We start from the raw sequence: 12,300 nt of genomic DNA, 5'->3' as shown, positions 1-12,300 counted from the left end.
GCATGCATGTTTTACGCTGTATGTTTGGCCATCGCTGTCTGATTGCTGGCTAAGGGGTCTAGTACGCCCACTCGTTCAGAGGAGCCAGGCTTGCGTGGGTGCTAATGCATCGCGGGAGACTGACTGTCCCGGTTGTACGTGCTTAGCCACGGACACACGCCTTCTGTAGTGAATATAGACCCTGCCAGATTAGTTTGCATTTTTATTCACTTGGTCATTTATTTGAAAGATATTTATAAAAAGGAACTTCTTCACTTAAAATATTAAAGTGGTTTACTAACTTGAAAAACTTTCAGAATCAGGAAATATCAGGGTCAGAATACATGTAGGGTCTTTTCAGAACCAGAAAATGTTGAGATTGAAATACGTGCAGGAAATTTTCAGAACCAGAAAATGTTGAATTTAAAATATATGTAGAAAATTTTCAGGACCAGAAAATGTTAAATTCAGAATAGATGCAAAAAGTTTTTAGAACCATAAAAATATTCAGAGCCAGAGAATGTTCAAAGCAAAATCTAGAACCGGACTGAGCTGTATCTGGTAGGTTGAGTACCCGATTCTTGACCATCTTTGGTGGGCGACATGTGCGTGCCTCGACAGGCGTCCCACCTTTTTGCAAATTCTACTGACATCTTTGCGCTTTGTGGGCTAAAAGTATCTCTACCTCGTACTTTATTTGTGGGCTCTGCCCCCTGCATGGTTTCCACATTCTCCACTGTGGAGAGCATGCAAAACAGCCTGAGACTCTTCCCGATCAAGGCATCTGAGGTAGGGTCCAATGAGGGATTTCCTCCTTTTTATCTGTTGGCAGGATGTCATTCTGCAGCCAATCTAGGTACGGTTTCCTCCAGTCTGGAGTATCTTCTTCACTTCTGGTGTTGCACAACACTCCTGCTTCCTGCTTAGGTATTAGTATCGCTGGCTCCAGCACGTGGACAATTGGTATTGTGGAGATGGCTCCTGCTTTGAAGGTTGCCCCCAAGGTGGCCAGCACATCTGCTTCTGCGTTCCGGCCTCTGGGGATTTGTTTGATGTTGAACTTGGAAAATCTGAGGGTCGACTCCTTTGCTATATCTAGGTATGCCATCATCCTGGAGTCCTTGGCTTCATAAGATTCATTTACATGGTTAAATATGAGTTGAGAATCACTGCAAACCTGGAGGTGTCTGATTTTCAGATCCAGAGCTAGCCTCAGACCCAGGATCAAGGCCTCATATTCTGCTTCGTTGTTTGTGGCCCCTCCTGCTCTCGTACTAGCACTGCACTTGCTGCTGCTTCTGTGACTGACATATACAGGAATAGTGGCTCCCCTGGCTCTGGTTTCGACAGGAGTGGCGGAGTGCTGAGATAATGTTTCAATTCCTTAAATGCTTTCTCGTGCTCCTCTATCCACTCGAATCTTTGAGTCTTCCTCTAGGGGGTAGGTCTGCGTCGTCCTTCCCTTCTGTACTTCCAGACACCTTATTCTCGCTTCTGCTGTAGGGTCCTGATCTTTCGCTCCTCTTTTCTACCGGGGCTTTTATGGATAATGGTTCTGAATCGTAAGTGCCTCTTATGGGTGCAAAGTCTTCCTCTAGCCTCATGACAGCAATCGCCTTTGATTGTACCTCCTCAAAGGTAGTGCACGGATGCATGGTCAGGTCTTTGTATAGCTCTGAATTCTAGTGCATTCCTCGGCGGAAGGCCTGTATAGCGGTCGCTATATCGCACCTCGGGATTGATAACTTCTCTTTGTTGAACATGTTCAAGTAATCGCGGGTAGATTCCTCAAACCCTTGCACTATCCGGTAAGGTCATTTGATGCCTTCCGCTTTTCGCTTTCGCGGCGAATGTTGGTTGATTGCATTAACTAGGTCGGCGAAGTTGGCTATACTTTTATTGGGCAGGCCGACGAACCACTGCAGGGCTGCTTCAGACAAGATCGATCCGAATCCTTTTCACATACAAGCTTCCTTTAAAGGCCCGGCGCGGTTATCACCATCATTTTTTGCTTGTAGTGGTTGACGTGATCAAGTGGATCTGTGGTTCCGTCGTAGAGCGTCATGGCTGGTGGTACACTGTGGGAAATAATCTGTATACTTCCCTTTAACATGAAGGATTATAACGATATAATAAAGATGATCTATGGTCATAAAATAAAATACATAAGCATAAGTAAAAAGATTTAGAATTAACCTCGGGTCCTTGCAAAATTGGCCTAAGAACAATATCAAAATTGATATTCGCCTATTAGTTGCACCCAAGACGATCTAAGATATACCCTTTGATTATGCTAGAAATCAATCTAAAATTTTCTGTAAAATTTTATTGTCTTTGTGTTTTTTTGTGATGAGAAAGAGGAGGCTAGGTCAGAAAAAGAATTAGGTTAGAAATAATTCTCCACCTTTCTTTTATATAGACCGAAATCCGAAATCAATTAGGAAAAGGGAAACCTCCCTAATTTCGGCCACCTGAACCGAAAATAAGGAGTATTTTTTTCCTTATTTTTGATCTTTCCAAAAATATATAAAGTGTGTTAAATTGTCATCTAGTGAGGATCAAACCCATGACCTCTTGGCTTGTGTACCCTCACTATTACCACTATGACACATTCAACTTGTTGATATTAAATACAACTGATTATATTTAACTATGAATTAACAGATTAATTCTTCCAAGCTAACATTATATATATTTAATTAAATATAACTTATTATATTTATTTTTTAATTGATTTGATTAATTCGTCTCAACTTATTATTATTTAATTTTCATTAAATAATTATCTCATCAACACATTGACTAACTTTTTAGTCATTTTGGGCATCAATGTAATTATATTTTTATAACCACATTTCTCAAATACGTCCTATAGGTGTGACCTTTAGGGACCAGTTGATCACCGCCATCTGTATGATAATAACGTCAAACTTTCTAGCAAGCCAACCGTTATTAGGTAAACGTTAATCAACTGATTAAATATACGAAGTATACCCTTGTGAACCTGTAAGAGATTTACCAATGTTATCACACTAATTTGTGGAGGACACCAGCTCCAACATACACATCCTTTAGGAACGCCGACGAGGGCTATGTCGTCCACGAAAGGTGAGTCTGCATAGCTATCGCGTGCCGCTTTCTCTAATGGACGTGCTACGCCTGGTATCCTGTACATCAGGTCTCTCAGCTCTTGGTACTGCTGCTCCAGCGAAATACCTACTCCTGCAAGGGGGTTAGAAACAGGCGGGAAGAAACCAGTAGGTGTACTTCCTAAGCAGGGCCCTCCAGGAAATTGGTCAGATGTTGGATGACTTGTCACTGGTGTTGCACTGATTATAGATTCTGGCTGTCATCCTGGTGTCTGCTGCAGGCGTCTGATCCAGGCTCCACTGGTGAATTGACTGAGTGATGGAACTCCTATGTTGATGACAGCTCCAGATTGCCATCCGGATGTCTGGTGCACGGAAGTACCTGAAAAGGGCGGAAGGTCAGATCCTGACGGAGTGTTAAACAAAGCATTACCTGGTGTCTGCTGCAGGCTGGGTGGTTTGTCAAATGACAAACATCCCAATCCTCCAGGCTCGGACCGTTTCTTTGGGTGCTACTCTGCAAGGTCTAGTCGGTGACTAGTTCTAACGGAATTGATCGACTTGATCCTCCCACCGATCGGGTTGAGCCTCAGTCCGATCTTGGTTTGGGCCGGATTTCTTTGTCACGATCTGAGCAATCAGGTTCTGGTTGTCTTTCCTCAGATCTTGAACGGCCTGATGCAGAGTATCCATCCCCTGAATCATCACCTGCATTGGGTCAAGCACTGGAGGTCCTCTGCTTCTGAGAACTTCTACACCTGATCCCTCCTGGGTCGGGGCTCTGGATGCAGCTTCACCTCTGCTGGGGCTGCCTTCCCTGCTGGATCTGGGTTGGTTGGGCACGCCTGCTGCCTTGGGTATCTGCGTCGGCTTCAGAGGCAGAGGCATGGTTCTGGGTGACATGCTGACGGGAACCATCTGGCTGGATGCTGGAGAAGCGATTGCTGATGTAACACCCCGTAATTTTGAAGACCTTTATTATATTTTAAAAGTAATATTTTAATCTATTTTAATTTTATATTAATTTATTTGAAATAAAATTTATTTGATAAAATATAATCTTATTTTATTTTGAAGAAATGTAATTATTTTTGATAGTTTAGAAATGTTTAAAAGTGATTTAAACTATTTTTAAACCTTTTTCCTTTGATAAAATAGATTTCGGATAAAAGTCGTAAAATTGGGATTTTACCATTTCTTACGGTCGTTGGGTAAACGAGTTTGGATATTGGGCATATGAATACTTAATCTTTTAGTAAAATCGTGTTTAAGAACTTTAATTTTCTCGGAAATCGCGTTCGACGAATATTTCTAATTTAAAGTTAAACGAACCAAAACGTAAACAATGGAAACTCAACCAAACACTCTACCCCAAACCATGCACCCTCCATCCTCCATGGGTCTCCTCTTCATCTTTCATTTCCTCAATTCTCATTCTCTCTCTTCCTTTCATCAAACATCAAATTCATCTCAAAAATCCTCCTTACAATCCCTAAATTCTTCATAATTCCTTCATTTCTCCACCAAATCTCATAAAAATTATATATTTGGAATCCTCTCTTCAATCCTCATCTACTAGTAAGCTTTATTTTCATTTTCCCCAATTTTCGTTTAAGACACTTTTTTTAGGGGTTTCGAATTTAATCTTAATAATTGTGTTTTTGTTGTTCTTATAGGTGAATAATTTGAATATGAGTTAGGTGACTCATATGTTGTAGAAGATGATGAGTGATTTCGGTTTCTAGGGCTCTTTCTCAAGTGTTATTGTTCTCTTTTTCTAACTTAAGGTAACTATTCCGAGTTACTCGACGAATTAATGTCACATTAGTAGTTGTATTTGTTGTTTGTTGTTGTTTGTTGTCGTTTGTTGTTGTTTGAGACGATCTTGTTTATAAATGAATGAATGGAGTAAGATGAGTATGCTTATGTTTAGTTTATGTTACCCATTTGTATATTATTGTTTGGAACAAATTTGGATGAGGAATTATGTGTTGTGACAAGTCCGTATTTTGGCTGGAACGCGTCAGTACCGGACCGAGACGGTTTCCAATATTTCCAAAAATATGACAGATTGAACGGCATCGAAAATTTAGGTGGTTTAGCCACTTGAATCACTCAATTCGGAGTCCGTATGAGTAAATGGCGTCGTTTTATCGATTAAAATTTATAGAAAAGTTTACCCTTGTGTGAGACGGTTATTTATGCTATTTTATTATGCGAGAATTTTGTGGAACTAGTTATTTTGTAAGTTGGAATGTTTTCTTTATGTTGATAGTGTTCACATGATAGAAATTGAAAATAGCATGAGAATGATATTGTGATGAATTTTGTGATTTGGGCCAAAGTAGGCCAAGACTCTGAGCTGGGCCAGATTGACCGAACGAGTTTGGTCAAACTAGGTTTAAACCGGTCAGCCTCGATTTGACCGATGACCCGTCGCGGGACTCGGGTCGAGGGTTTGTCTTTGAGGTGAGATTGGTTGTTATTGGATGTTTTATGTTATGCCTTGATGTTTGTAATTATCATTTCACATGTTGGTTGTTGGATGCTTTGGATGCCTTATGCTTGAGTCTTGTTGCATCTCTGCCATTTTAGCTTGTTCTCATGGATTATGGTACTGTTGGTTAGCTGGAATTTGGATTATTATTGATATTGGAGATATTGTTGGATTGTCAGCTGAATATGCTCTTGCGTAGTCTTTCTTATGCTAGGGTGTGTATGATAATTTGTGTGTGTGCAAGTTTGGACTCTTTGCCCCTCTTATGGTTAATTGGGTGTCCTACTTGTCTTGTGTGGTGTGGGCTAAAGTATTCAAGCTGGGACTAGGTCCTAGGTGAGTATTTCGGCCTTCGTCATAGATAGGCCCTTATGGTCTTTGACGAGTGTATGTTCACAGCTTAATTGCCTTTGTGTCTTTGCTTGGTGGGCTTATATCCAAGTTAGGGCATGACCTCCTGACGTACTCTTAGAAGTATGTGGTCAGCTTAAGTACTAGCCAACCCTTTGGTGGACTCGTTAGGGGTACTCATGTGTGTGATCATGGGTCTTGGATGCGGTATTTTCCGCATGTCGCTAGGTCTGCGCAGGTTTAGGACTAGGGTGTTTACCTTACCTCGTGGTATATACTCGAGTTACAGAGTGACTATTGACTGTCCTAAGAACTTATGCATGTCTCTAGATATATTGTCCTTTCTTGTTTGATGATTCTATGAATCATAGAAGGTGAGATGCAAGCCGGCTATGCTTGATAGAGTTTGGATTCCTGGATGTTATGTGATTCACATGATAGTGTAGTGTGAGTCGGTCTAGTATTCACATGCTAGGACTATGTGTTGTTATATTGTTGATCACATGATAAGCACGATTGTCTAGCACCTATATGCTAAGGCTATGTGTTATCCATATTCATACTCTTATGTTTACATGTTATATTAATTATGACATTTCGTGGCTGGGAGAACTCGGAGTTACTCCCCACTGACTGTGGCTTTCGTATTTGTATAAAATGCGATTGACAGGTAGATGATGCATATATGGGGTACATGGACGAGCTAGCGAGCAAAGTAACCTTGGGACCTAGATTGGCTTTATTTTATTGTGACCCTTAAACACTTTTTAGGTCATATGCTTTTTAGGGACATATGTCTCCCTTTTTCATATTTGGGTTGTATAACTTTGTTTCGCGACTTTAGCGATATTTTATTCATGAGATTTATTTTAGACCTTGCATGTTTGACACCTTCCCATTTGGATATTTTTATAACGAGTTCGGAGTTTTAAAATTTAGGTGTTTTTACCCAAATGAACCTATTACAAACATATCCATGCAGTTTTTATCTAGAATTATGTGTTTACTTTTCCGCAATAAATGAGGGTGTCACAGTTGGTATCAGAGCATATTTGCTCCCGACACACGTTTGTGCACCCTCGATATAAATAACTTGACCTTAAAATAATAAACTTGAGAGATGGGTAGGATAGGTAGACTTAGGACCTTATGTTGTAGTCTCTTTGTGATTGCTATTTGTTAGGTGCTAACCAATGTTCTCTTTTGCAAGATGGCCCCTCCAAGAAACGTAGATAATGCAATCTTACAAGCTAGGTTTGTTAATTGTTAGTTATTAATTTTCGTGCCGTTGAAGCTATGACCGTGATCTTACTCGTTGGTGACCAAGATTGAGTGGTTGTTGCCGAATGTTGAAGATTGGTTATGCCAAATGAAGAATGCTTTCACTTTCTCGATATTTCTTTTCGTATTCAGTGTACCTTACCTTAATCTTTCAATCTCGTTGTTTATTCGTCTTTCTAATTCCTCTTCTCTCGCCTAGGTAACTACTCTTCTATTCTTTCTCCCGATACATCCTTGGTTCGTTCTCTTTTTATAATAAGAGTCCTTGTGGACACCTTCCTTTTATTCCGCGGGATAGCCCCCTTGTTCAAGAGAACCCGATTTTGAGAGAATGTTTTTAACTGAGCCTCATACCTTGGGGTGAGTGGATGTATCATTGGAGGGCGTGAACGAGTTGAGAAATTGATTGTTTAAGGTTTGACTTGTATATGAGAATATGACTTGGGATCCTTTGGTTAGTCTTGTTAGTTGTGCTTGATGTGAGAGCCTAGTGAGTTGAGAAACACCTTGGGATTTATGTCTATTGAGAGCTTGTTTCTTATAGGTGATTGAGCATGAGTACTACCTTATCACATAAGTTGGAATGAACCTAAGCTACTTCATTTGAGAGTCTCGATGCTTCTTGTGGAGAATTAAAGGAATGATAGTTAGCCCCAATCTTTGTAAGCCTTGAAAGGAATACAATAGGATATTGACGTTGCTTAATGGATTAGTATCGTACTTTGGAATTAGTTAGTTTGTTAAATCTTTTGAGTTGACCAAATCTAGTATAGAGTAGCCCTTGTTGACCTTTTGAAATTTGAGAACACGTGGTTGACCTTATTAATCATATCTGAATTTGGGAATTTTGGTGGAAAATTATTCGATGTAGTACGTGAGTTCAAAGATGCGATTCTAATTTATGGTATCGAAGACTAGAAGTACGAAGTGGTGAGATGATAGTGTAAATAAGCCATGGTACTTGGGGATGACATAGCAAGTGAAGTTCGATGACGAGAATTGTAAAGGAGATACTTTGGGACTTGGATGGTAATAAATGAATTTGTGTGGTGAATTGTTTTTGGCTCTTGGAACCAACTGAGTTGAGGAATACCTACCATTGTGGAGTCCTTGTTAGTCCTATGATTTAGTAGACTTTTGAGGCTTTGTTGAGCACCTTAGTGATGTAACCTTATCATAGCGATCATAAGCTTTGAGGAGTGTTTGTTTAAGCGGTAACCCTTTCATTATGCCGCTTCTGTTCTCCTCTCCTTCTCTTTACCGTTCGTTGAACCCTGTTTTTATGCCGAAGTTTACGTATCTTCTTCTTGCCCGAGATATCTTCTTAACTCGAGTACCCTCTTCTTATTTCACAACCGTTATCTTTACGGTCCGACCCCTTAGTTTCCTAACTTGTCATGCTCATGCACCCTTCGAAAATATTTTACCGTTTCTCTATTCCGTTATCACTCCTTATCTCCTTAGTGTAGTTGGTACCTTGTTGACCATGTTTACAGAGTTAGTGGGATGTGATTTGAGGATTTTTGTATTTTGATTTTTGTCGGGAATTGGTGTAGGAGTTTGTGTCTGTATTTGACCATGTGATATGAGAGTTAGATTTTTGATGGAATTCTTATGATGGCAATGTTGTAGTCGCCTTGCGATTTGAGGTTCGCGTGATTTGGTGGTATAAGACTCACTTTGGTTTCGATTTGATGATGAGACTAATGGGATTAGTTTACCTTGGTGAAGTATTTCTATGGTTATTTTGGATTTGTTTTGGGCATTGTTCGTTCGGGGATTGTTCGTTTGTCATTTGAGCCTTACTTTACGCTATTGGGGATTGATAGCTAAGTTTGTGGAATATTATTGTAAGTTTGGACCTTATATTTAATCCTTTGAGGAATCTTTCTATTGGAATTGGAATATTGTTAGAAAGTAGGATTGTGAATCTTGAGTAAACCGATCAGATGATTTGTGTGATGAACCCATTTATCTTATAGTTAGTGCTAATTATGGATTGGATAGTGCAACTTGTTGCTTGTGGGTTGGTTTCAAGCATGAATGCGTTTGGGAATATTGAATCTTGGTAAGGGTATAATATTGTTACTAGTTTCGACTTTGGATTTTGATTTTGTTCGGTGGAGGATATTGGTGGAAACGTTTTGATTGGGAAATTGTTAAGTTATAATTGTAGAGGATAGGATTGTCTCAAGGATTAGCTTATAAGTAGACTTGTCGATGAGTGGTTCAGATGGCTCTTTGGATTAGTGTGGCCTCTGGTTGTTGCCCTGTTGATGTTCGGAGGACCTAGTAGGATGACTCTGTGGTTGGAAAATTGAGTGAGTAACCTTTCTTGATGTACCGATCTTCCTAATTCCGATCTCGAGCAATTGTCATTTCGGCTATTTCGCTTGTTTAGTTGAGTTCGCCTTTTTGGAACTCATTTGACCTTTTGAGTAAAGCTTCTTGTTCGTTGACATCTTTATTGACTTCATCCCAAAATTCCACCTTTAAGAGTTCAATTCCTTCTTGTCTGTTGGGTGTGAGTTCCCTATCGCGACTTGCACTTCTCGTTCCCGAGTTGTTTTCCATCTTGCATAGATTCTATCTAGTTTGAGTAAACTTTTGGTTCATTATTTTAAATTTTGAGTTAAATCTACAAATTGACCTTTTTCTATAACATTTGAAAATGATTTCTCACTCTCTTTCAACCTTGGTGTTCGATTTGATACCTAAGCTATTTCTCGTTTTGTGTAATTTCGGACCAATGTGAGTTAACTTTTCGATTCATTGTTAAAATTTGTATTATATTTGGAAAACTTGATTTCTGGTAAAGTTTGAAAAATGATTTAACATTCTTCTATAACAATTGCATTTGACCTTTCGCTTTCATTTTGTTTTGGCGTTGATTCGTTGTCAGGATTCGTTATTGGAGACGTCTAATAGCTAGTTCTGCACTTATCGGCGAATGATTTCGTATTTTGATTTGTCCTTGATTCGGAATGATAGCGCGCTTGCATGCATCAAGAGTTCTGTCATTCCCTTGATATGGACATCGTGCTTTTGAAAGTTTTCTTAAGCCCTTTTTAAGGATCATCTTTTGAAATTCCAATTTGTTTTGAATGTGTTGATTTTCGCCCTTGGAAAATTGAGTTCGTCCTTATTATATTTTCGTTTTCTACTTGCAAGTTTAGAGGACGAAACTTCTTAAAAGGAGGGATGATTGTAACGCCCCGTAATTTTGAAGACCTTTATTATATTTTAAAAGTAATATTTTAATCTATTTTAATTCAGTTCACTTTGTGGTGTTCAAAGTTGTCAGTACAATCCACATGAAAAACAAAATATTATAATAAAACGATAAAGTTATAAATAGTATATGAAAAAGATAATGTATCAAATCCATAATCAAGTACTACAACTCAGGAACACGTTTAATTTCCATGGAAATAACGTGCCCTACATGCTTATCATAATTCAACGATTCAGTAGTAGAATCTGCTACAACACTGCCCGGAACTCTTCCAATGACCTCGGCACCATTAAGAGTGAAGACGAACCCGGACTGAGATTTTGAATCATCTCGATCCGTTTGGAAGCTAGCATCTGCATAACCGATTGCGCATAGCTTAGTATCGCCTCCATAAGTCAATACCCTATCCTTAATCCTCCGTAGGTACTTGGATTCTTTTGGTACCGACTCGTCATACTCAATGCATATGCCACGTCTGGACGTGTGCATATCATGGCATACATGATTGATCCTTTTGTAGATGCATAAGGAACACGACTCATGCGCTCAATCCCTTCAGGCGTGGGTGACTGAGACTTGCTCAATTGCATCCCAGACGTCATTGGAAGGTTCCCCTTTCTTGGAGTTGGTCATGCTGAACTTCTCAAGAATCTTATCCAAATAAGACTCCTGACTAAGTGATAACGTCCGTCGTGATCTATCTCGGTAGATACGGATTCCCAAAATGCGTTGTGCCTCACCCAGATCTTTCATCTGGAAATGGTTCTTAAACCATTCTTTAACCGAAGATAGGAGAGGAATGTCCTTCCCAATCAGGAGTATGTCATCGACATACAATATCAAGAATACAATCTTGCTCCCACTCGACTTGATATATAAGCATGGTTCTTCGACCGATCGAGTGAAACCATACTCTTTTATCACCTGGTCGAAACGATGATTCCAACTCCGAGAAGCTTGCTTAAGTCCATAAATGGAGCGCTTAAGCTTGCATACTTTCTTAGGATGTTCAGGATCTATGAAACCTTCGGGTTGCACCATGTACAACTCTTCCTCCAAATAACCGTTTAAGAAGGCGGTTTTCACATCCATTTGCCAAATTTCATAATCATGAAAAGCGGCAATCGCTAAGATTATCCGAATGGAATGTAGCATGAATACAGGTACAAAAATATCATCATAATGCAATCCGTGCACTTGAGTTAAACCTTTTGCCACAAGTCGTGCCTTATAGGTATCTGGTTGCGCGTCTACAGAATGCTTTATTTTGTAAAGCCAATTACATTGTAGAGGTTTTACCATATTAGGTAAATCAACTAGATCCCATATGTCATTCTCATACATGGAGTCCATCTCGGATTGCATGGCTTCGAGCCATAGATTTGAGTCGGAACAGGCCATAGCACCTTTATAGGTAGCGGGTTCATTACTCTCTAGGAGTAAAACGTCATTCTCCTCGACCATACCAATGTATCTGTCCGGAGGATGAGAGACTCTACCCGACCTCCTAGGTTCCTCAGGAATATTAACCGTGTCATCATTTGGAGGAACAACTTCCTCCATCCGTTCCTCGGTTGTTGGTTTGGAATCTCAGACGGCACTCGAAGGTTCTATTACTCGTCTTGTTCTCGAGAAATTCTTTCTCTAAGAACGTCGCACTAGCCGCAACAAAAACTCGATGTTCGGTAGGCGAATAGAAGTAATGACCAAATGTTCCTTTTGGATAACCTATAAAGTATGTCTTGACCGATCGCGGGCCGAGCTTATCCTCGTGTCTTCACTTGACATAAGCCTCGCAGCCCCAAACCCGAATAAAGGACAAGTTAGGGACCGTTCCCTTCCACATTTCATATGGAGTCTTGTCGACA

This window comes from Silene latifolia, chromosome Y, assembly GCF_048544455.1.
Source record: "Silene latifolia isolate original U9 population chromosome Y, ASM4854445v1, whole genome shotgun sequence".
Taxonomy (NCBI): domain Eukaryota; kingdom Viridiplantae; phylum Streptophyta; class Magnoliopsida; order Caryophyllales; family Caryophyllaceae; genus Silene; species Silene latifolia.
Note: the sequence above shows the minus strand (reverse complement) of the source record.